Raw genomic sequence first — 24788 nt, 5'->3', positions numbered from 1 at the left:
TACCTGCACTGTGAGAGCAGCAATAACACCACCATGACAATAACATTGTTGGAATTCAGGAAACCAAGATGTTGTGAATTGTGTTATAATTAGAAAGCCGATAAACAAATAGGAACATCATTTATTCATTAAAACTGTGCAAATGGAAAATCTACTTAATTAATTTCTTTGTACAATGTCTGTAAACTCCTTCAGGGAGGAAATCTGAGGAACAATTTCAGACCCAGAGCAAATGACACAAACACAACTCTGAAGCACAACTGGAAAGGCAAACTGGTGGTGATTTGTTTTTTTGTTGAAAGTGCTTTTTTGAATGAGATAATTAAGAGACCAGGCCAGCCTTACAAAAGGGATGGTGCAGGCAACCAATCGTGAGTGTGCTTTAATCCTATTTGTCCTGTGCATCTGAATAAACACCCCCCCTACCTTTGCCCACCCTCAGAAGTGAGGTCTCTGGGTGAAATGGATGAAGTTGGAGTTGATTAAGGGACTTGCTGCAAAAGCCTTAGGAAGGCTTAAAAGCTGGGTCATTAGAGGGTCTCACACCTATCAGGGCAGTCATTACACCAAGCAGAGGCTTTGAAGGAGGGTCAGCACCTTGCACAACCATGGAGCAATGCCAACTGACCTTGGTTTCAAATCTCTCTTCCCTGCCTCCTCCCTCCCTGGCCTTCCCCTTACTCACTTTTTCTTTTTACTCCCAGGCCTTCCTCTTAACCTTGCCTCTCCCAGACATGATCCTGCTCTAGCCTGTAATTGCCTTGCCTTACTTTCATCTTAAAAAGAGTCCAACCTTTGAGTTAGTAATATGATTGTGGAGTTAAGCCGTGGTTGTGTAATACTCGATAATGTACAAAGCTCCTACTGAGTCCCTAAGTTAATTCTGGCAACACTCTCTACACTAATAACAGCAATAATGGAAATTGCTTATTGAATACTTTGCGTCAGTCATTGTCAAGTACTTTGCATGCATTATCTCATTTAACCCTCGCTGCAGGCCTAATGGGCACCATTATTAGTGCTATTCCCATCTTATGACTGAGGAAAGGGAGGCACTGTGTGATAAAGTGTCTAAAATATCACCCACTCAGTAAGTTTGGTGAGTCCTAAATCTGATTTTCTACTTTTTTTTTTTCCTTTTCTTCTTTTTTCTTTAAATGAGCATTCAAGGTTTTAAATGAGTATTCAGGGTCTTAAAATTGTTTTTTGTATGTTTTGGTCTTAAGAAAAAGTTTGTGACTGATTAGAAAGCAACCCATGGTCTACAGCAGTGGTCCCCAACTGTTTTGGCAGACAGTTTTTCCAGGGATGGGGGCAGGGTACTGGTTTCAGAATGATTCAAGGGTGCTACATTTATTGTGCACTTTATTTCTATTATTATTACATCAGCTCCACCTCAGATCATCAGGCATTAGATCCCATGAGTTGGGGACCCCTGGTCTACAGGACAGCCCTCAAAGTTACCTGATGCTGATGCAACAGAAGCTTTTTTGCAACTCTGTAAATTGTAGATGAACTGATAGCAATGCAAAATAATTTTTGTCTCTGCACACATAAATTATGTTCCTCCAGTAGAGGTTTGAGTGTACTAACCTATTTTTCCATGGGAGAAGCTAGTTTTTCTTCCATTTGCATATTCATCTCAACATTCCTTTCTTCCATATAAATCTGTGCTTTTTTTAATTGGTTGTAACACCTCACCAGTTTCCTCAATAATGAGTTAAATAAAATCCTTAACGTGTATTAGTTTCCTAGGGCTGCCGCAACAAAGTACCCCCAAATGAGTGACTTACAACAACAGAAGTGTATTCTCTCACAGTTTTGGGTAGAAGTTCTAAGTCAAGACATGCTCAGGCCCCGTGTTCCCTAGGAGCCCTCTAGTGGAGGATGCTTCCTTTCCCCGTCCGGCTTGGGGAGCCCCAGGCATCCCTCGGCTTGTGGCAGCATAATTCCCATCTCAGCCTCCTTGGTCACAGGGCCATCTTCCCTCTGTGTTCGTGTATCTGTCTTCACAGGGAATTCTTTCTGTGTCTGTGTCTAAAATTTCCTCCTCTTATAAGGACACCAGTCTTACTGGCTGAGGGCCCACCCTAATGACTTCATCCGAACTTAATGACATCTGCAAAGACCCTATTTCCAAACAAGATCCCATCTACAGGTAATGGGGGTTAGGACTTCAACAAATCTTTTAAGGGGCCACAGTTCAACCCATAACAGTGTGTTCATTTTATATCTATATGAGTTATGATTTTACCTTTTTTGAAAATTATTATAACATCTCATGGACATTGAAAATACAATAGAATGCAAAATTTCTTACTTCTCTTTTAACTTTTTTTCTTAGAAAATGTCAAACACACATAAACAAAACAGACAGGATAATAGTACGTTATAACCCAACAATGGGTCTTCATGTACCCATCACACACCCCCAATAACTATCAACCTTCTGCCAGTCTTATCTCTACTCCCACCAAGGCCTGGACTTACAGGAGTTCTGATCTTAGCTCACAGTTTCTTTTTCCCATTCCAGTTAATTGCTGGGTATCTGGTGCTGTCAAGAGTTGCTTGTTACTTGAAATAGATTTAAGGAATTAATTCAGGATGAGGTAGTAACAATGATAAGATCTTAACACTGCCCATTCCAAAAAGAGTTATATTTCTTTCAAACTTTGTTCTTTGTTAGTATATCATAAATAAGTACTAATAAATCAATTTCTCTCTGTCCCTTGGTACCCTGTATGTTTTATCTGGGGTTAATCTAGAGGGAAAGATCCACGAAAGGAGCCTTGAAATAGGTGGGGCCAGTTTTGTCCCAGCCATTCTTCAAGCCCCTGCTTATGAGAGACCTCCACTCCCATCTATATCCCGGGACAACACTTGTTTTCATATAAGGTTAGCACATGAGGCCTTCTGTAGCAACCTGTGTATTCCTTCCTTCCAATTTGGTCCAGCTAACAGAAACTGCTGAGCCTTCTTCTCTTCCATAAACATCACAATAGCAGGCACGTCAGTCAATCAGAAAATTAAACTGCACAAACATTTTTTTATGAGCTGTACAAGACACCTGTTGGAAGAACTACTCATGAAGATTTAAACAAATGAGAGAATGTACAAGGGTGAGTCAAAAATTATCTGCACTCTGGTTGTAGAATTTATTTTAATTAACTTTTAGAAAAGACAAATGCATCATTTCCGATATCATCTCCTTTCTTTTCAATACACTTTGTCCATCTGTCAACAGGCTTTCATATTCCCTCATTAAAAAAATGTTTTAGGCTGAGCTGTGAGACACGAATGCACCACTGTCTTCACTTCTTCATCAGAAGTGAATCTTTGTCCTCGTAGGGCTGCTTTCAGGGGACCAAACAGGTTAAAGTCTTGATTAGGACTATAGGGAGGATGCTTTAACACCTCAAAATTTGCCACATAATCCACTGTCATTCGTCTATTCGACAGAATCATTTCATGTGTACGCTCAGTGTTCATTGGCCATGGACATGGACAGGCATCCGGCTCCTTCTTGATGGCTGACACTTGTGTGACCTTCCTTGAACTTCTCTATCCATTCATATACACTTCTTCCCAACAAGACACTTTCTCCATACTGTGCACAAAGTCTTCGATAAATAATGGCACCAGGTACACTCTCAGACCACAAAAAGAAGAATCACTGTACACTGTTCTTCTTTCATGCAAATCACAAGTGGGGCATCCATTTTTGCTCGCACCACAGTTACAAATGAACTGATGTAACACATTCACACCTGCACAGCAGTGACTGGGGAGATAGCAGTCTTGAACAGAAAGTGCTGATACGACAGTGCGGCCAACAGAAGTTTTAATATAACCAGAGTGAGGATAATTTTTGACTCACCCTCATATGTATAAGTACTTTAATAATTATAAGCATTATGGGGCCTGGAATTAGGGATGGGTGGGTAAAAGCCACACCGTGAGAGCTGTGGGCTGTCTTAAAAGACCCTACCTGTGCCTGGCTTGTCACTATTAGAGAGCTCTGCACTTTAGTAAAGATACAATGATGACAAAAATCCTCCATGAGAATGGGAGTATCTTGTAACTGCATAGCATTTTATCCCAACATTACCATTTTAAACTTCTTAAATTTTGAAATAACATTAAACTGATAAGAAGTTGCAAAAATAGTGCAGTAAGTTCCTGTGTACCTTCATCCAGTTCCCTGCAAAGAGAACATCTTAACATGACCACAGTGCATTGTCAAAACCAGGGAACAGACACTGGTACAAAACAAACTGAACTATATATATACCTTTTTAAGATTTCACCAGTTTTTAACTGCATGCTTTTTTGTGGTCTATGAAGTGTTCTCTCATGGATAGATTCATTGTTATTATTATTATTATTATTATTATTATTTAATCACAAGGTGAATTGGTCCTTTTCCCAGAGTTGGCCCAGTTTTGTTAACCTCATTTCTATCCTCTCTTCACGTGGGCTTCATGCGTTCTTTTCCTTTTTCCATTAACAATTTAAAAAGTAATTTTATGTTGGAAAATTGGAAAATATCCAAGAAAACAAGAAATAATTAACAAACATAGACCCCAAATCCAAATTGCTATTCGTTAATACACTTGTTTAAAGACTTCTCCATCCCCATTCTAGGCCCTGGTCCCTTCTCCCTCATTCATGTGGAAACAACCACCATCATGGGTTGATTGCGTTCCCTCTCATTTAATCTTTTTTCGACTTTTCCATGCAGGTTTTGTATACACATGATTTTTAACTCTTTACTACAGTGATTTTCAACCATATTCCCCCATCAATATACACATAGCAGACAATATTCAAGTAGGAGAGTGGGAGGCACTCCTCACAACTCCCAGAGCACTGGCCATAACTCTATCTAGTTTTCTCTCATTCATGAAAACAGCTGGAATATATGGAATATCGACTGCTCTATAAAGGGAATCACCTTGAATATTCTAGTTTACAGAAATCGTAAAGCCTTCAGAAATTCCAGGACTTAACTGAAATAATTAAACTATACGTTGTAACTGATCTCCATGCAACGTAATGATTTTAAATATCTGTCTTAATAAACATAAGTTTTCTAGGCAACCAGATCTTACCTTAAAATACCAGAGCTTGTCCAGGGCACCAAACGGAAAATGTGAACAAACGAAAGGGCTGTGGGTTCTCTCTGGCACGACTGCGACTCGGCAGATGTGCTTTGGTCTATGGGGATTCCTCTCTTTCCTTTGATCAGATTGGAGACCATGCTCATCCTTCAAGACTGAGCTCCAGTCCATCTCAGGGCTCTGGGCATTTCTCACACTGAGCTGTGTCATAAGTTTTGGTTGAGAGCTCAGTTCTGTCTCCAGAATGAGTTCCTTGAGAGCAATGGTCCACCTGATAATGACAAAATCCCCAGCACCTAGCATAGCGCCTAGGTTACTAGTGGCCCTCAGGAGATGTGCACTGAATGGGTGGAACTGCAATAGAGAAGCCAAGTGACCGGGCTGACTGGGGTGTGAATGGAATCTCCACCATCTACAGCTATGTGACTTTGAACAAGTTATTGATCCTGTGAGTTTCATCTGCAAGATGGAGATCCTCAAAGTAGTTCCATCAGAGGGTGGTGGTAAGGGTAAGCTGGTATTACCCATGTGTTGGTCAGCATAGTGCCTGATATCTGGCAAAAATCCAGGAGCAGTGGTGATTGGTGCTTAGAGTATTTGGTGAATGCTGGGTTGATTAAGTAAATGAACCAGTAGTAGGTAGCCTGGACATACTGCAAGGGAACTTGCAACTAGAGGTGTGTGGAGGTGACAACATAGGACCCAGGGGTATAGGGTGGGGGTGTGTGAGTAATGTCTGTGGTGACCACAGAAATGCCCTACTCAGACCTCCCTTTAAGAGAACCTGATGTAAGAAGAGCAGTTGATTGGCGGCTTCTAGTTGTCACCGTTTTAAAACCACTATGGCATGTACACAGACACCACTGAACATGGTAGAGACAGTACCTAGATCCAGGTCATTCCTGCCCAGTGTGGGACTCCTCTCCTTTATAACGCTCCTTTCTTCTTTCTGTCCATCTGCAGATGTCAGATTACATCATAGTCTGAGGCTCTCCCAAGCTTTGCCTGCTCCCCCTGCTTATCATTTACAAATATATCTCCCAAAACTTCTTGCACATTTGATCTCATCTTGAAATCACATCTTGACATGAAATGACAGCACCTAAAAGAAGCTTCACACTTTCTTTGGTATAGGTAACATGATGTTGTTTAATTCTGCCCACAATTTTCCTAAATATCCCCATTCACAGATTGTGTTAAGGAAGAGCTTGGAAGATTTATTTCCATTTACAGGCAATTCCTAGGAGAAAAGAACTATGGTGGGGTAGCACATGAATGGGCTGTGAGAGATTCTCCTTTTCCACTTGAAAACGGCTGGGTTATGACTCTTAAGCCTGGTCCCCAGGTCCAAGACTCATCTACTCATGGATCAACAGTTTCGGGGAATCGCTTTTGAAGCCATACAGATGGAACAGATAAAATACCAAAAGATACAACCTCAGGACTGCCTGAGCTTATAGAAAAAGAAAATATGAACAGGAAACCATTTATACTTCGCAGATTGCTCTTGGTACTTGGACTTCTGATCTTTGTGGGTTTTATTAGCACCATTTTCTATAACATTTCTGATGCTCAGAACTGGCTACAAGCGATACAAACCATGCCTAGAACTTAAAATCGGGTCCATTATTTCCCCATCTCTTAACTTTCATCGCTTTAAAACACCTGTGTGTGGCAGAGGGGCAGACATCATTAACTCAGTTTTATTCATTGGGAAGCTGTGGTCCAGAGAGGAGAGGGACTAGACTAAGCTTACAAAGGCCAGCTGTGTCAGTCTTCCTTCAGACCTCAGCTGTGCTGACTCCCAGAGCTGAGTGCCTCTCACGGTACCAAGCTGAGAACTGTCTAACACCAATCACTCAAGTGAGTAGACATGCATTTGAGGCAATTGCAATTAAATTCCTTTCTGTCATTGAAGCACCAGACTTCTGTTTTCACAGCCTAACTGGCTCCGACCTTTGTATCATCAAACACATTTCAAACCCAGGCATAATGTCTGCCAGTGGCTGATACCCTGAGGTTTAATTTTTTTTGTCTGGAGCTACCCAAAATTTTCATTCCCTCCAAAACCTATCTTCTTGATCACTGCCCCTCAGTAGAATCTGGCTACTTTCATCACTATATTATATCAAAAGCACTAAGCAGAGAGATGACAGTTGCCTGATTCCAAAAGGTTTGCAAAACAGATCACTGAATATAATTGACATTTTAGGAAATCAATGAAGTTAGGGATTTTTAATTTTTTTTTAAGCTGCACAGCACGGCATGTAGGATCTTAGTTCCCCAACCAGGGAAAGAATCTGTGCTCCCTGCAGTGGAAGCAGAGTCTTAACCACTGGACCTCCAGGGAAGTACCTTAATTTAAAAACAGATGTTTTTTTCTTTGAATTTAGGGAGTTTCAACCAATAAGAACTTCCACAGAGATCACACTAAGCTAAGAATAGCTGCTCCTCTACTCCCAATAAAAATGTCCCTCTCTTAGGCTAATGATCCCTGCAAATCCCACAGTAACTGATAGCTCAGAATTCTAGAGGGTTGCATTTCAGTAAATGGTAAACACGACACATTTGGCATTAATGTTTTGACTCTATCTCCCTCAAGTTTAATCTCCTTTTAAAATCACCCTAGTGAGAGAACCATCTCAACTACTAATTTGCAATCATGGACCTCTACCATATTGTCTATTCTTGTTCTTCAGGGCCAAGAAGAAGAGGATTGGGTGACAGAGTCCAATATTTAAACATTCTGTGTTGACTCTCTTCCAAATAATTATTCATGTATATGGGCTTGGCTATAACCTACCTTTTGGGTGCACACCTGACTATCAGATTTGCAGGTCTATTACATTGGCTTGGATAGTAGAGTTAATCATTTTGAAACTAGTAAAGTCAGCCCACAGTTTTAGCCACTTCATGTCAGCTTCCATATCTATTCCTGATGGTAACTTTCCCTGTTCTAAAGGCATAGAGTTCCCTGCCCCCCCAATAGTGAGCCAAGGTGTTTGCCTAATAACAAGCATATACACAGCTAATATTTAACAAGCTGTTATTTGCAGCTTCCCATAGAGACCAAAAAAGAGCTTTTTGACCTAAAGTAGTAAATAATAATGGTAAAAAGGCTAAAAAGTTGAATTTGGGGACAGATACCCCTGTCCAGGGCTCCCTAAATTACAATGAAAACACCTGTTTACCTGGCTACACTGCAAGGCCAGTTTTGTATAAGTATGGAATCTAGTCCTCATTTCAGTTTTCTCCAAGAATGTTTCCTGGCTTTTGTTAGAAAAGCCCACGGAAAACAACGATGAATCACAGCAACAACCCACACTGGTGACTAGGAGCTACACTTAAAGGAGAAGAGCTGAAGGAAACACAGAATGGGGCTCCCATTCCTACACCTCCTCCTCCCCGTGTGGCTTTCTTAAGCTTGTGTGGCTTCTTCAGACAGTCTGTTCTCTTTTCCTAACTCTCTTTCTTCACACTCAGATGTGACTGCTGGAGTGTAAGAGAAAGAAAAGACCATAGGGAGAATGAGTGCCCTGATTTAATCAAGCACTGAGGCAGATGGGGGTGACAGCGTGGGGGGGGGGGCAGAGCTTGAGGAAGGAGAGCAGGAAGAAAGGAGATGACAGAGAACCTAAGGAGTAAAGGGGGCGGGGGGGAAACGGTAGAATAAGAGTTAGGATATTAGAACCAAGAGAAGTGAGAAAAGGGGCCAGAGGAAGAAGGATAGGGGATCTCACTATTGAGATTCCTCTTTAGCTTCTGATTTATGCACATATATGGGGAGTTCATCAGGGTGAAGAGAGGGTCAGGCCAACAATAATGCTGTAATAAGACTTTTTAAAATCTCTATCTACATAAGCATCCACCCAATCAAACATTCATGAAATGTTGAACCCAATACTATTAACCAGACACCATGATTAACATTTAAGTTTTTGTAAATTTTATAATACCTTGCCTCATATGAATTAGAGTACATTTTTCAAGAAAGAAAGAAAGAAAGAGAGGAGAGGGTTCAATATGGTGGAGTAGAAGGATATGCGCTCACTTCCTCTTGCAAGAGAATAGGAATTGCAACTAACTGCTGAACAATCACTGACAGAAAGACACTGAAACGCACCAAAAAAAGACACCCCACATCCAGAGACAAAGGATAACCCACAATGAGACGGTAGGAGGTGCGCAATTGCATTAAGATCAAATCCCATAACCACTGGGTAGTCAACTCACAGACTGGAGAACAGTTATACCACAGAAGTCCACCCACCAAAGTGAGGATTCTGAGCCTCACGTCAGGTTTCCCAGCCCAGGCGTCTGGCAACAGGAGGAGGAATTCCCAGAGAATTAGACTTTGAAAGCCAGCAGGATTTGACTGCAGGACCTGCACAGGACTGAGAAACACACACTCCACACTTGGAGGGCACACAAAAAATAGTGTGCACACCAGGACCCAGGGGGAAGGAGCAGTGACCCCATAGGAGACTGAACCAGACCTACCTGCTGGTTTTGGAGGGGTGCCTGCAGAGGTGGGGGGCAGCTGTGGCTCACCATGGGGACAGGGACACTGGTGGCAGGGGTTCTGGGAAGTGCTCATTGGTGTGAGCCCTCCCAGAGTCCACCATTAGCCCCACCAAAGAGCCTGTAAGCTTCAGTGCTGGGTAGCCTCAGGCCAAACAACCAACAGGGTGGAAACACAGCCCCACCCATTGGCAGACAAGCAGATTAAAGTTTTACTGAGTTCCACCCACCAAATCAGATTAAAGTTTTACTGAGCTCTGCCCACCCTGCCCAACCCACCATCAGATCCTCTTATCACGAACCACACACAAGCCTCTTAGATACATTCCTTCACAAGAAGGCAGACAGCAGTATCAAGCAGTATCAGCAGTATTTCCTTCTGTGGAACTGAAAACCACAGACACAGAAAGAGAAAATGAAAAGGCAGAGGACTTTGTACCAGATGAAGGGACAAGATAAAACACCAGAAAAACAACTAAATGAAGTGGAGACAGCCACCATTCCAGAAAAAGAATTCAGAATAATGATGGTGAAGATGATCCAGGACTTTGAAAAAAGACTGGATGCAAAGATCAAAAAGATGAAAGAAAAGTTTACCAAAGACCTAGAATAATTAAAGAACAAACAAACAGAGATAAGCAACACAATAAATGAAATGAAAAATACACTAGAAGGAACCAATAGCAGATTAACTGAGGCAGAAGGACGAATAAGTGACCTGGAAGACAGAATGTTGAAAATCATTGATGTGGAGAAGAATAAAGAAAAAAGAATGAAAAGAACTGAAGACAGCCTAAGAGACCTCTGGGACAATGTTAAATGCACCAACATTCACATTATAGGGGTCCCAGAAGGAGAAGAGAGAGAGAAAGGACCTGAGAAAATACTGGAAGAGATTACAGCCAAAAACATCCCTAACATGGGAAAGGAAATAGCCACCCAAGTCCAGGAAGTGCAGAGTCCTGGGCAGGATAAACCCAGGGAGAAACACACCAACAAACATAGTAGTCAAATGGACAAAAATTAAAGACAAAGAAAAATTATTAAAAGCAACAGGGGAAAAATGATAAATAATATACAGGGGAACTTCCATAAGATTAAAGCTGATTTTTCAGCAAAAACTCTGCAAGCCAGAAGGGAGTGGCATGATAAATAAAGTGATGAAAGGGAAGAACCTACAACCAAGAATACTCCACCCAGCAAGGATCTCATTCAGATTCAATAGAGAAATCAAAAGCTTTCCAGACAAGCAACAGCTAAGAGAATTCAGCACCACCAAACCAGCCCTACAACAAATGCTAAAGGAACTTCTCTAAGTGGGAAACATAAGAGAAGAAAAGGACCTACAAAAACAAACACAAAACAATTTAAAAAATGGTAATAGGAACATATATATCGATAATTACCTTGAATGTAAATGGACTAAACGCTCCAACCAAAAGATACAGACTGGCTGAATGGATACAAAAATAAGACCCGTATATATGCTGTCTACAAGAGATCCACTTCAAACCTAGGGACACATACAGACTGAAAGTGAGGGAACCGAAAAAGATATTCCATGCAAATGGAAATCAAAAGAAAGCTGGAGTAGTGATACTCGTATCAGATAAAATAGAATTTAAAATAAAAAATGTTGCAAGAGACAAGAAAGGACACTACACAAAGATCAAGGGATCAATCCAAGAAGAAGAGATAACAATTATAAATATATATGCACCCAATATAGGAGCACCTCAATACATAAGGCAAATGCTAACAACTATGAAAGAGGAAATCAACAGGAACACAATCATAGTGGGGACTTTAACACCCCACTTACAGATCATCCAGACAGAAAATTAATAAGGATATGCTAGTTTTAAATGACACAATAAGCCAGCTAGATTTAATAGATACTTATAGGACATTACATCCAAAAACAGCAGATTACACATTCTTCTCAAGTGCACATGGAACATTCTCCAGGATACATCACATTTTGGGTCATAAATCAAGCCTTGGTAAATTTAAGGAGACTGAAATCTTATCAAGCATCTTTTCCAACCACAGTGCTATGAGAGTAGAAATCAATTACAAGAAAAAAAATGTAAACAACACAAACACATGGAGACTAAACAATATGCTACTAAATAACCAAGAGATCACTGAAGGAATCAAAGAGGAAATCAAAAATTACCTAGAGACAAATGACAACAAAAACACAATGATCCAAAATCTTGGGATGCAGCAAAAGCAGTTCTAAGAGGGAAGTTTACAGCAATAAAATCCTACCTCAAGAAGCAAGAAAAATCCCAAATAAACAATTTAATCTTACACCTAAAGAAACTAGAGAAAGAAGAGCAAACAAAACCCAAAGTTAGTAGAAGGAGAGAAATCATAAAGATCAGAGCAGAAATAAATGAAATAGAAACAAAGAAAACAACAGCAAAAATCAATAAAACTAGAAGCTGGTTCTTTGAGACGATAAATAAAATTGATAAAGCTCTAGCAAGACTCATCAAGAAAAAGAGGGAGAGGATTCAAAACAATAAAATTAGAATGGAAACAGGAGAAGTTACAGTGGATACCACAGAAATTATAAGCACCATAAGAGACTACTACAAGCAACTATATGCCAATAAAATAGACAACCTGGATGAAATGCATGGATTCTTAGAAAAGTATAACCTTCCAAGAATGTATCAGGAAGAGATAGAAAATAAGAGGAGACCAATCACAAGTAATGAAATTGAAACTGTTATTAAAATTCTTCCAACAAACAAAAGCACAGGACCACATGGCTTCACAGGTGTATTTTATAAAATATTTAGAGAAGAGCTAACAACCATCTTTCTCAAACTCTTCCAAAACATTGCAGAGGAAGAAACACTTCCAAACTCATTCTATGAGGCCACCATCACAGTGATACCAAAACCAGACATACTACAAAAAAGAGCATTACAGATCTATATCACTGATGAATTTAGATGCAAAAATCCTCAACAAAATACTAGTAAACAGAATCCAATGATACATTAAAAGGATCATACACCATGATTAAGTGGGGTTTATCCCTGGAATGCAAGGATTCTTCAATATACATAAATCAATCTATGTGATACACCATATTAACAAATTGAAGGATAAAAACCACATGATCATCCCAATAGATGCAGAAAAAGCTTCTGACAAAATTCAACACCATTTATGATAAAAACTCTCCAGAAGGTGGGCATAGAGGGAACCTACCTCAACATAATAAAGGCCATATATGACAAACCCACAGCAAACATCATTCTCAATGGTGAAAAATTGCAAGCATTCCCTCTAAGATCAGGAACAAGATAAGGATGTCCACACTCGCCACTACTATTCAACATAGTTTTGGAAGTCCTTGCCACAGCAATCAGAGAAGAAAAAGAAATAAAAGGAATCCAAATTGGAAAAGAAGTAAAACCGTCACTGTTCGCAGATGACATGATACTATACATAGAAAATCCTAAAAGTGCCACCAGAAAACTACTTGAGCTCATCAATGAATTTGGTAAAGTTGCAGGATACAAAAGTAACACACAGAAATCTCTTGCATTTCTATATACTAACAATGAAAGATCAGAAAGAGAAACTGAGGAAGCAATCCCATTTACCACTGCAACAAAAGGAATAAAATACCTAGGAATAAACATAACTAAGGAGGTAAAAGACCTGTACTCATAAAATTATAAGACACAAATGAAAGAAATCAAAAATGACACCAAGAGATGGACAGATACACCATGTTCTTAGGTTGGAAGAATCAACATTGTGAAAATGACAATACTACGCAAAGCAATCTACATAGTCAATACAATCCCTATCAAGTTACCAATGGAGTTTTTCACAGAACTAGAACAAAAAAATACTAAAATTTGAATGGAAACACAAAAGACCCCAAATAGTCAAAGCAACTGAGGGAAAAAAATGGAGGTGGGGGAATCAGACTCCCTGACTTCAGACTATACTACAAAGCTACAGTATGAAGAAAATATTGTACTGGCACAAACACAGAAATACAGATCAATGGAACAGGATAGAAAGCTGAGAGATAAACTACGGTCAACTAATATTAAGGAGGCAAAGATATACAATGAAGAAAAGGCAGCCTCTTCAGTAAGTGGTGCTGGGAAAAGTGGACAGCTACATGTAAAAGAATGAAATTAGAACACACCCTAACATCATAAACAAAAAAAAACTCAAAATGGATTAAAGACCTAAATGTAAGGTCATACACTATAAAACATCCAGAGGAAAACAAAGGAGGAACACTCTTTGACATAAGTCACAGCAAGATCTTTTTTGACCCACCTCCTAGAGTAATGGAAATAAAAACAAAAATATGTAAGTGGGACCTAATGAAACTTCAAAGCTTCTGCACAGCAAAGGAAACTATAAGCAAGATGAAAAGACAACCCTCAGAATGGGAGAAAATATTTGCAAATGAATTAACAAAGGATTGATCTCCAAAATATATGAACAGTTCATGCAGCTCAATATCAAAAAAAAAAGCAAACAACCCAATCAAAAAATGGGCAGAAGACCTAAATAGGCATTTCTCCAAAGAAGACATACGGATGGCCATGAGGTACATGAAAAGCTGCTCAACATCACTCATTATCAGAGAAATGCAAATCAAAACTACAATGAGGTATCACCTCACACTGATTAGAATAGGCATCATCAGAAAATCTACAAACAGTAAATGCTGGAGAGGATGTGGAGAAAAGGGAATGCTCTTGCACTGCTGGTGGGAATGTAAATTGATACAGCCACTACAGAGAACAGTATGCAGGTTTCTTGAAAAACTAAAAATAGAGTTACCATATGACCCAGCAATTCCACTACTGCACACATACCCAGAGCACACCATAATTCAAAAAGACACATGCACCCCAATGTTCATGGCAGCACTATTTACAATAGCCAGGACATGGAAGCAACCTAAATGTCCATCAACAGATGAATGGATAAAGAAGATGCAGTACATATATACAATGGAATATTACTCAGCTGTAGAAAGGAACGAAATTGGGACATTTGTAGAGTCATGGATGGACCTAGAGACTGTCATACAGAGTGAAGTGAGTCAGAAAGAGAAAAACAAATATCGTATATTAACACATATATGTGGGATACAAAAAAATGGTACAAATCATCCGGTTTGCAAGGCAGAAATAGAGACATAGATGCAGAGAACAAACATATGGACACCAAGTGGGGAAACCAGGGAGGGTTCGGGGGGAGTGAACTGGGAGATTGGGATACCAAATTGTACACTCTAAATATATGCAGTTTATTGTATGTTAACTGTATCTCAATAAAAGTTCTTTAAAAAATAAAATAAAATAAAAAACAAATATTGTATATTAACACATATATGCAGAATATAGAAAATTGGTACACATCAATTGGTTTGCAATGCAGAAATAGAGACAGAGATGTAGAGAACAAACATATGGACACCAAGTGGGGAAAGCGTGGGGGCTCGGGGGGAAGTGAATTGGGAGATTGGGATTGCCATATATACATTACTAAGAAAAAAAAATCAAATTGTATGCTTTAAATATATGTAGTTTAGTATATGTCAACTGTATGTCAATAAAAGTTCTTAAAGAACTAAAAAAGAGAGAGAAGAAGGAAGAAGGGAAGGAGGGAGGGAGGGAAGGGAAGAGAGGGGAGGGAAACAGAAAGAAAGCACAGCAAAGAGAGAAAAGAACACAGAAGGTAATGTGCACAAAGAGGTAGCAGCAGAATCAGTGCAACTCCACACAGGGCAAAAGTCTAAATGGGAGTATTAGAAAATCTCTGCATCAGGCAAGAGAAGAGGACACTAATATGTCTAGATGGCTTGTTGGGGACAAGTTATGGTACTAAGCACTCTCCAATTATTACTGCTTTGGGTATTGCCATTCTGTAGGTGTGTGATAGCCTTCACCTTTCTGGTCTATCACATGGGGTATTATGGGCTGTGTGTGGATTTCACTTTGGATTTCACTTTGCCATTCACAAAGATTTCCTGTGTGGCAGGTTGCAGAGCTCAGAGACGGTGACACACAAGAATTTGTATGAAGAATGTCATATATATATTTCCAACTTCAGCACCAAGCAATAGACCAGAAATGTCAAATGGATTTCATTTCACATGCCAACTTTTAAATTGATTAAAGCCAACTTCCAGAAGGACTCTAATTAGAAGCATTCTCTTGCTATCCAGGACTAGTAGGGGAAATTGAAATGTCTAGATAGTGACACCTGTTCTGTGCACAGAATGACAGAGGCTGCATGTGTGCCCTGGAGCTGCCTCTCCTGCAACAGACTGAATGGTCAGCCCAGTGAGTTACTAACCTTCCTGAAGGCTGTGATCTAGTGAAATCAATCTACCCTTATCTAAGAGCCGTCTACAGGTTCATTTCAATCTTTGCATCAGAGATAGTCCTAGTCACCTGTCACCTTTATGGGTCCCCAGGTCAAGAACACCATCAGTGTTGCTCAGATTCCACGTGGAGCTGTCAGTGGATTGCGAGCAGGAGCCTGGTGTTTAGCTCAGCTTGGTCACCCTGAATGCCATGGAACAGCTCACTTCCCTCAGGAAACTTCACCTTCCTTTACTGTAGAATGTCGTTTGAGCCAAATGACACCAGATCTAAAATTCTAAAATGTTCATGCCCCAGATTTGCGCGACTTCAGTTTCAGACAAGACCTAGATTTGGTTCTCATCCAAACTGGTTCACCAGTGCTCTTTCCAAAAACATCTTGTTAAATGTATGAATTGGTACTGATATTCTCTTCAGAGCCAGCAAATCGGCACTGATTGTCCCTTGAGTAGGCCATGCTAATTTTCACCTCTGCCTTGGCCACTGCTCCTCTCTCAGCCCCTCCACTTGCTTTCCAAGTCTAATTATTCTGTTGCTCAACTTCCTCCACAAAACTACCACTGACCTTGGCATGCTCCTAATTCTCTCATGCTGATGTCCAAAGCTTGATGGGGTCTTTTGAGGATCCTTGACTACTGCATATTTATTCAGAAGAGGAGAAGGAAATCTCAGAAGTCAATCCTTGGGGACAAGTAATACACAGGAGCTCTATAAATTTAAGAATCTAACTTGAATTTTCAAAATTTGACCAGCTATCTTGAACTCAGTAAAATCTGGTTCTCAAGAACTTTGGATGAGAAGAAAATACCAATGTCTTTAGAAAACCTCATTCTTTATACTAAGTATGAGAAAATAGCTAGTACACTATGCAATAAAAAAGGGAAGATACTATATGTTATAAAGAATGTAATGTCATATTTGGGTCACATTTGGGTACAGACCACAGACTTTCTTTCATGACTTTTATTTCTGTCTCTTTCTTAACATATGAGCTTGTGAAATTGGCTTAAGGCCTCAGCAATCCAATGTCTGGATGGTAAAATAAGGATAAGAATATCCTTAGATTGTGATGAGGATTCAATGAGACAAAATACGGGAACACCTATCATAGTCCCTAGGCATCTGAGACTGGATGCCCAGGATGATTTTAATCAAAATGGAAGACAGAGACTGGAAATACGGACACAGAATCTGGACATATATCTGGGGCATAAGGCTCAAAAAAGGAACATGATATTTCACCAAGACTTCTTTCAGTGACATGTTTCCAACCAAAGGCAAGGCCTATTCTACAGTGCGATTGGTTCTAAACAAAAACCTAAACTATCTTGATGGAAGTGAGACGCAGAGGACAGGGGAGCTTGTGAGAAGCGCTGAGTCTGCTTCCTTGTCCTCTAATTCATCTTCCAGCCTGTCTTGAAAATACCAATCTCAGCATGTAAAGAAGGATTAGAGTCACTGCTGGTTTGGGCTGGGTCCTTCATCCGGGCCCACACGTCAATGAGTGTGACCAACCTGGGCCCCACTTTTGCCTCCAAATCATGAATTCAGCTGAGTAGCTGATTAAGATTCTGAACCCACCTGTTTGCCCTTCCAGTGATTTCTTTCATGAACTGGCATGATGGACAAGCTACCCACCATCATAAGCCCCCTAGTACTGTGGGATGTGCGTAAATGTCTAAAGAAAAGAGGAGTTCAGTAACATCCTTGTGAAATTCTACTTTTCCTTCCCTGGGTGGTTATTACACAGGTACTTGTTTCACTGTCAGGCTTCAAAGCTCTTTGCAAGATCTATTATGAGTACTTTTGTCATAAAAATAGGAAGGAAAGAAGGGCAAGGCCAATGTATACAGAGCAAGAAATGAGAAAATCAGAGTTGAGGAACCATTGTTCACTAACATATTCTTTAGCCATTCAGAGGTACCAGTTTAGTTCAACTATCCTCAGCCCAGTTTCCAGAAAACTTCTATTGAATATCCTTTCTCCTTCATGCCCCTTTTGTTAAAGTCCTTCTTCTACCTGGAGTACTTTTTCCTATGCCTCTAACAATTGAAATGCTACTGTTCCTCTTCAAGGGCAAGTTCTAGATGTACTTCCTTGCCCTTTCATTACTTCTGAGGCCCAATCTGATCACCTCTGAACCATAACATGTCTTTCTCCATTCTGTTTAACACTTGTCTGTTCCATTGCACTGTTGTCTGCAGGAAGGTTATAGGGATGACTTGGTTCCTCAACAGAAAACAGGAAGAAAAGAAAGCAATGCCTCGGAGCTGGATGAGCTGAAGCCCAACAGTGTGTTCCTATAGCAGTTAAAGGAAAGTACAGCCAGTCATGAAGCAGAAAGCAGGAAGCAGTGATGGGGCAAGCCTCTCCCTGTTTTGTTTTGTTTTGTTTTGTTTTGTTTTTTCCCACAAGTGAGGGATGACTAGAGACTGGATGAAAGCAAGCTGACCTTGTCCCCAGAAGGGAGGTGGTAGTGGGATACACGCCATGCCACACTCAGAGATGGCAGAACTGAGACGGTTCCATCTGAAGGTGATTAGCTTGGGTTCAGTCTCCACAGGCACATCACAGAGCTTGGCCATCAAGGATGATGGAACACCAATGGCTGATAAGCTGACTCTAGAGCCTGCTCAGGAAGCCAACGGAAATGTTATCTGTGCATCTTCCAAACACTCTTAGTATATCTTTACTCTTTAATGACATTGTAAACATTGTTAGCCACCCAAGGGCAGAGACTTGTCTCTACACACACACACACACACACACACACACACTTCTGCACGGATATCTATGCCCATGCCTACACTGTAACTAACTAATCACCTTCACATAATTATCTATCCATAACTAAGTAACTCATAGAGCAGACATTTCTCTAGTGCTGGCTGTATCCACAGCCCTCTACCAAGCAGGGAGGGCAAAACTTTGGGCCACTTCCCACAAAGAAAGGAATCTGTGGAAAGCCAATATGTAAAACAGGTCAACTATGGAAACAAGTTGAAAATGGCTGCTGTCTACCTTCACCCTTCAATTTTCGGGGAAAAAAAATAGGCCCAGCTGGACTATATTAGTTGAATAAGTGTTTGCTAAACATGCCTGAAAGTAGAAATTACTTAGAAACTTTGTGGGAAGAGAGAAAGAGAGACAAAGAGATAGAGAGAGAAAAAAGATGACTGATTGATTCTCAGCCTCAACCCAGACTCACAGAGTTCCTTATAAAAAGTTTTGGTAGCACGTGGATTTATCTACCGTCCTGGATGGTTAAATGAGAGGATTCAGCCATTCACCTGAGGTTGTGCATTATGGCTCAGCCTGGAGAACCGAGTGCTCCTGCTCTAGCACCTTCCCTACAGGCAACCCTGCCTTGATACCCCACAGTACTTGATTCAGCGTGAAGCTTGGACTTCGTTATTGACATCACTATCTGCCCTAGGAGTGTGTCTGATCTTCCTCATGGATTAAGAGCAACTCCAGGGAAGGAAAAACTTATTACTTCCCAATGGACTTTATACCAGCTTGACCAGATACTGGGTATTCAGTAAATTTCTACAGGTTGGTTTATCACAGTTGGATTTTCACTTTAAAATTACACTACTCACCTACCCTATAGGTTCTCTTTGATAAATGCAACCTGCAGATTAATTAAAAAGGAACATGCCATGACAAGATGGAGGCTCCAATTTTTAGTTCTGCCACTGCCCGTGGGATCCTGGGAGAATCAATAAACTCCACTGGACTTCGGTTCAAAATGAGGGAACTGTTATAGGTCCCTTTCAACACTTTCTAAGCTGCCTCCTGATATAACCAGTTTTTGTTTTTGTTTTCTTTGCTGTGTGGTTCTGCTAGGTGTTAATAAACAATCCCTTAGATTTACATAGTACTACATCGTTCATCTCTATCTTACTCCTCAAAAACCATGTGAAGAGCGTAAAATTAATAATGATGATTACTCCCATTATACTTATTAATAAATTGAGGCACAGAGAAAGCATGTGACTAGTTCAAGGTCACATAACTAATAAGTGGTATAACTGAAATTCTAATCAAAGTCTTTTGACCCTTGGTGCAGTGTCCAATAGTTTGCCTCCGAGAGCCCACTGTTTTCACTTTAGAGATGAATATTGCCTTCAAGTAGTTCTTAAAGCACAGTTTAACATTTGAACTAAATCAAAGCTGTGGAATGATTTCCCTCAGCATTTTTTGTAAACCCAAGTCATACCTTTTGGATCTCCACTTGCCCCAGAGAGTAGATGCCTTCATTAGCCATGTTGGACCATGTGGAAAAAATCCAGAGCTGGCATTTGATTCATACTGCATACTCAATTTATTTATTAGTTTTATCCAGGATGCCCATCATCGAGGCACATGGGACATAATTGTTCGAAGGCAATTAAACCAAATGCCAATGGTTTCTCTTCTGAATCAACCATTTTACCAATCAATTACAAACAACCCGATTAAATAGATATATCTAGATGTATGCCCTTAAGATCATCTCAGAAAAATAAAAACTGAAGCCTTGAAAAACAGGGTCATTGGTAGGGTCATTCTACTTGCTATCATAATTCAAGACGAATATGACCCCTAAATCACTGCCATAACTTCTAAGCAGCCAAAGAAAAGAAAAGAAACACAAATACCTGTAAGTAACCCATTCACCCTAATAGCAAACATTTATTGAGTGACTGCCATACCTATAGCCCTATGCCAGGCACAGACAGTAATTAGAAAGGACTAGTTAAAAGGAACCTGTCTAAACTCCGGTTAACTCTTAATCTTGGAAAAAAATTAAAATCCTCCATGAGTCTCGATTTCATCAGTTCTAACAAGAGAGAGCAGAATCCAGAGAGAACTAAGGTTCCTTCTGTTTCTGCTTATCTACATCCTTGTTAGACCATAGGGTATCCCAAAGGAGTTTTGCATGATATGTCAGGAAAATCTGGTTCTCTCTCTCCAGAAGCAATATTTTATTTCTCAAAACGGAAATAAAACAGTGGACATGCACCCTCATACTCACAGAATTTATACTGGAAATTATTTACAAATGTTTAGCAAAGCAAACTTAAACTAAGCTATTACTCTTAATGAATGAAAAATATTGACTGTAATCAGTCAATTGAGTTGTGAAAGGAAGTAAAAATTATCAGACAAATTAAAATGACTATTGAAAAAGCACTGAGGAACTCTGGTCTGGTTCCAGAAAGAGACAAATTAAAAATGGTCCTCCTCAGCAATGTGGCGCCTCTCAGCAATTGCCAGTTGTCTTATCAGCACAGTGACTGACTAACCTTTGGCGGGTAATGGGCACTTCAGTCAAAACCAAAGGCTACTGTTTCATAGAGTGCCAGAGGCTTTTAATTTTCTTATAGTACATTAAAACACAGTCAGTCTTTGCCACGTTTTAACCTTGTTTAGCATAAATTGGTGCACTTGAAATTCATTGTCTTACATGGTTCACTGGAGATATCATTAAGAATTGTCATCATGGTACTCCCATGACCAAAATTTTAATCCCTTCTCCCCTCATAGCATATAAAAATTTCGTTATAGATGACTACCTGTCTCCAGTTCTTTTAAACATTGTTCTGAATTATTTCACATTGAGTATTGGAAAATATAAAGACATAAGGAACCCTTGATAAGAGCAAATATAGTTTTGTTGCATGAACTTTGTATGCCCTTATTTATGTACGTCAGCTGACAGATACACTACTAGAGCTAACCAGATCTGTGAGCTAGGCCTGTAAGTTCATTTGCCAAATACTCTCGCATCTACATGAACCTATCGAAACGAATGATGAATCCTGGCTTATCCAATAACCATTCTCTAGCCACCTCATCTTCCTCCCTAGATGGTTTCTATGATGCAAGAAACTGCCAGCTATATGTTTTCCCCAGCCTACCCCTCTGTGTGCTTCCTGCCATGTCACAGGCATGACCCAGTCAAGGATAATGGGATATGTGGCGGGGAGACAGCCAGAGATTCTAGGAAAGGATTTCCTCCCTGTTAGATGCATAGAGGGGACACTCCTTTTTGTCAAACACTGTTGGCCTCTAGAAGATCCCTGCAATAGCAGCAGCCATTTGTCTCCAAGAGGAGCCAAACCTGGGGATCAAGCCTATGAACTAAGGCTGGAAAAGTCTGGGTGTTCAACGACAACACTAAGCAACCCTGGACCTACCTGCTTTCAGATTTCAGGTCGCCTGCCACCTAAGGCATCTGAGCTGATAAAAATGAAGGCACTCTATTGTGTCTACACGTGACTCAGTCTTTACCTCTGACAAACCCTGAGAAGTAGACGACACTAGGTGGGAGAGGTAGGTGAGATGGCAGGTGGTCATAAATTGGAGATAAAGAAGAAGAATAAAGATGCCCTCGCTGGGACCTCAAATCAAGCTTTGCTGGGGCTCCTATGCAGACAAGCTGTCTTGACAGGGGTCCTACAGGGCTCTGCTGGGGATGCTGACCTTTGCCCTCATATTTTCTTAAATAGCAGCTAAAGATTAACCATGCTCTGGGTTGATATACAAAGTAAAAATAATAGATTTCCTTCTTATGTTTTCTACTTCCTTTGTTAAGGAGTACCATGAATTTGCTTCACTGAAATATGATCTACTTTAATTAAAGCCAGTGGCATTGAGTAAATTAGAACATAATTGCATTTTCCGTGAATTTCACACAGCTTGCATTTTACCAAAAGGAACCCAGTTTCAGTCAATGCTTGTGTGCTGATACCTGCAATCAAGGCCTTATTAAACTAAATAAATCATGTCTTCATGCAAGTTAAGGAAGCATAAATACAAGGCCAATTCATATGTTTTCTAATTTCTGCTATTTGGAAAGGCAGAGTTCAGAAAGAACTATCTGAAAGGCAAACCATCTCAGAAAGCTTGGATTTCCTCCATTTCAGTAATGATTTGCCCTAGCAGGTTTCTGCGCCCCGCCCCTCCGCCCCCACCATATGACTATTTTTTCTCCATTTATTTTGAATGAAATGATACAATTTCAAGGCAGTGGTAAAAGGAAATTCCTGAATTTGGGATTTGGTCAGTAAAAGAATACCAATTTTAAAACAATGTATTACCAAAATAAGGAACAATTTTAAAAAATCAACTCTTGTATGATATGTAACTGTTAAGAGGGAGGGAAAGGAGCCTGTCTCACTGGTTAAGAGTTTGGGCTCCTGACCTCTGTCTGTAACCTGCCTTTCTACTTAGAAGCTGTGTAACAACGTTTCTGTATATGGCCTTTCCTCAAAAATGAGGGTGGATAAAAAGAATAGTCACCCTATAGGGTTATTGCTAGGACTGGACACTATTAAAATTGTCAAATAACGGTAAATACAATCATTCCTTGTTTTCAGAGTCAGAGGCAAGACAGCAGACGTGCACTGACACAGCACATGAACTATGGGGTATGTGTGAACTCCATGAAGTATGGGGTTATGAGATGAAACCTCATTTGAAAACTTACTTCTTCGGAGGGTGACACTGACTACCAGCACTGTGAACATTGCCTACTCAATTCCCTTCGCAGAGTCATCAGACTCACTGTTTTCCAAGGCCCCAGATGGTACCCTCACCTCCAGCCAATTGGCCTGGAAAAGCTAGCTGTGACTTCACAGGGGGTTGGGATATGAAGCTTTCTACAGATCAGCAGAAATCTACCTACGTCAAAAGATCAGTGCCAGCTCAGTCAGAATTGTGCATTTCAGCAAGTCATTTTTGGAATCAGTTGCTGGGGCACTTTGTGTGCCCATGCACGCGTGCGCACACACACTCACAGGAGCCATCTATACTGGATACAAAACACCAAAGGAGAATTTATAAAGAGTCAAGTGAAATCCTAGGTGAGTGTGTCAGTGAGACCATCCATTTACAAATGGTATTTACGTCAAATATGTACCCTCCTGGGCAAGGCAAACAGAGCTATTTCATAGAAGCCCCTCATTAGTGTAAAAAAACACAGTCTGAGTGTTATATATCCTGTTTTCTATTTACTTCCCTCCACTTGTTCACACAAAGAAGGTCCTTCAATCTGTCCCAAGAGTTCAACATAAAGATACTTCCCTGCCAAAATTTAGCTTTTACCAAATTCTTCTAGAAAGTCCATTAAACAGTTTGTGACTAACTAAAAGTTGATATCTTCGCAGTATAAATATACTCTTGCAATTGAAAAATACTGTTAGAGTCTTTGATGCTGATAGGTTTTAAAATAGGGGTCAGTAAACTATGGCTCATAGGCCAAATCCAGCCCACAATCTGTTCTCGTAAATGGAGTTTAATTGGAAGACAGCCACGCCCATTTATTTATGTATTGTCTACATCTGCTTTCATGCTATAACAGCAGAGTGGAATAGCAGCAACAGAGGCTGTACATAGCCCACAACCTAAAATATTTACTCTCTTGGCCTTTACAGAAGAATGTGTACCAAACCCTGTTCTGTATCACAAGACCTTTTTTACAATCTGTCTGAACCTCATTACCATAAGCACAAATTGAGCCCTTGATATCTGTCAGCCACTTTTTTAGGCAGATGGATATCTTATTTCATTCTCTATTGAATGGAGAAACAGAGGCACAGAGAGATTAAGTAATTTGTCCAAAGAGGTCCTGCAGCAATTAAGTGGTAAAGTCAGGATCCAAACCCTGGTCACTGGGTTCCAGAACTCTTTTTCTTAACTGTTATAATAACCCTCATCTTTTCTTGTCTCCCCCAACAATCCAGAACAATTTCCCCTTTCCCAGAAC

At 40.2% G+C, this 24788-nt stretch overlaps 1 protein-coding gene across 2 annotated transcripts in view; it reads right to left on the bottom strand.

Annotated features, from left to right (window-relative positions):
- CTNNA2 (catenin alpha 2) overlaps positions 1-24788 on the bottom strand; it is a 1170309-nt gene that overhangs the window by 500521 nt on the left and 645000 nt on the right. The gene's annotated exons all lie outside the window — the stretch shown is intronic.

This window comes from Hippopotamus amphibius, chromosome 7 (assembly GCF_030028045.1).
Source record: "Hippopotamus amphibius kiboko isolate mHipAmp2 chromosome 7, mHipAmp2.hap2, whole genome shotgun sequence".
Taxonomy (NCBI): domain Eukaryota; kingdom Metazoa; phylum Chordata; class Mammalia; order Artiodactyla; family Hippopotamidae; genus Hippopotamus; species Hippopotamus amphibius.
Note: the sequence above shows the minus strand (reverse complement) of the source record. Positions and strands in the feature narration are given on the sequence as shown.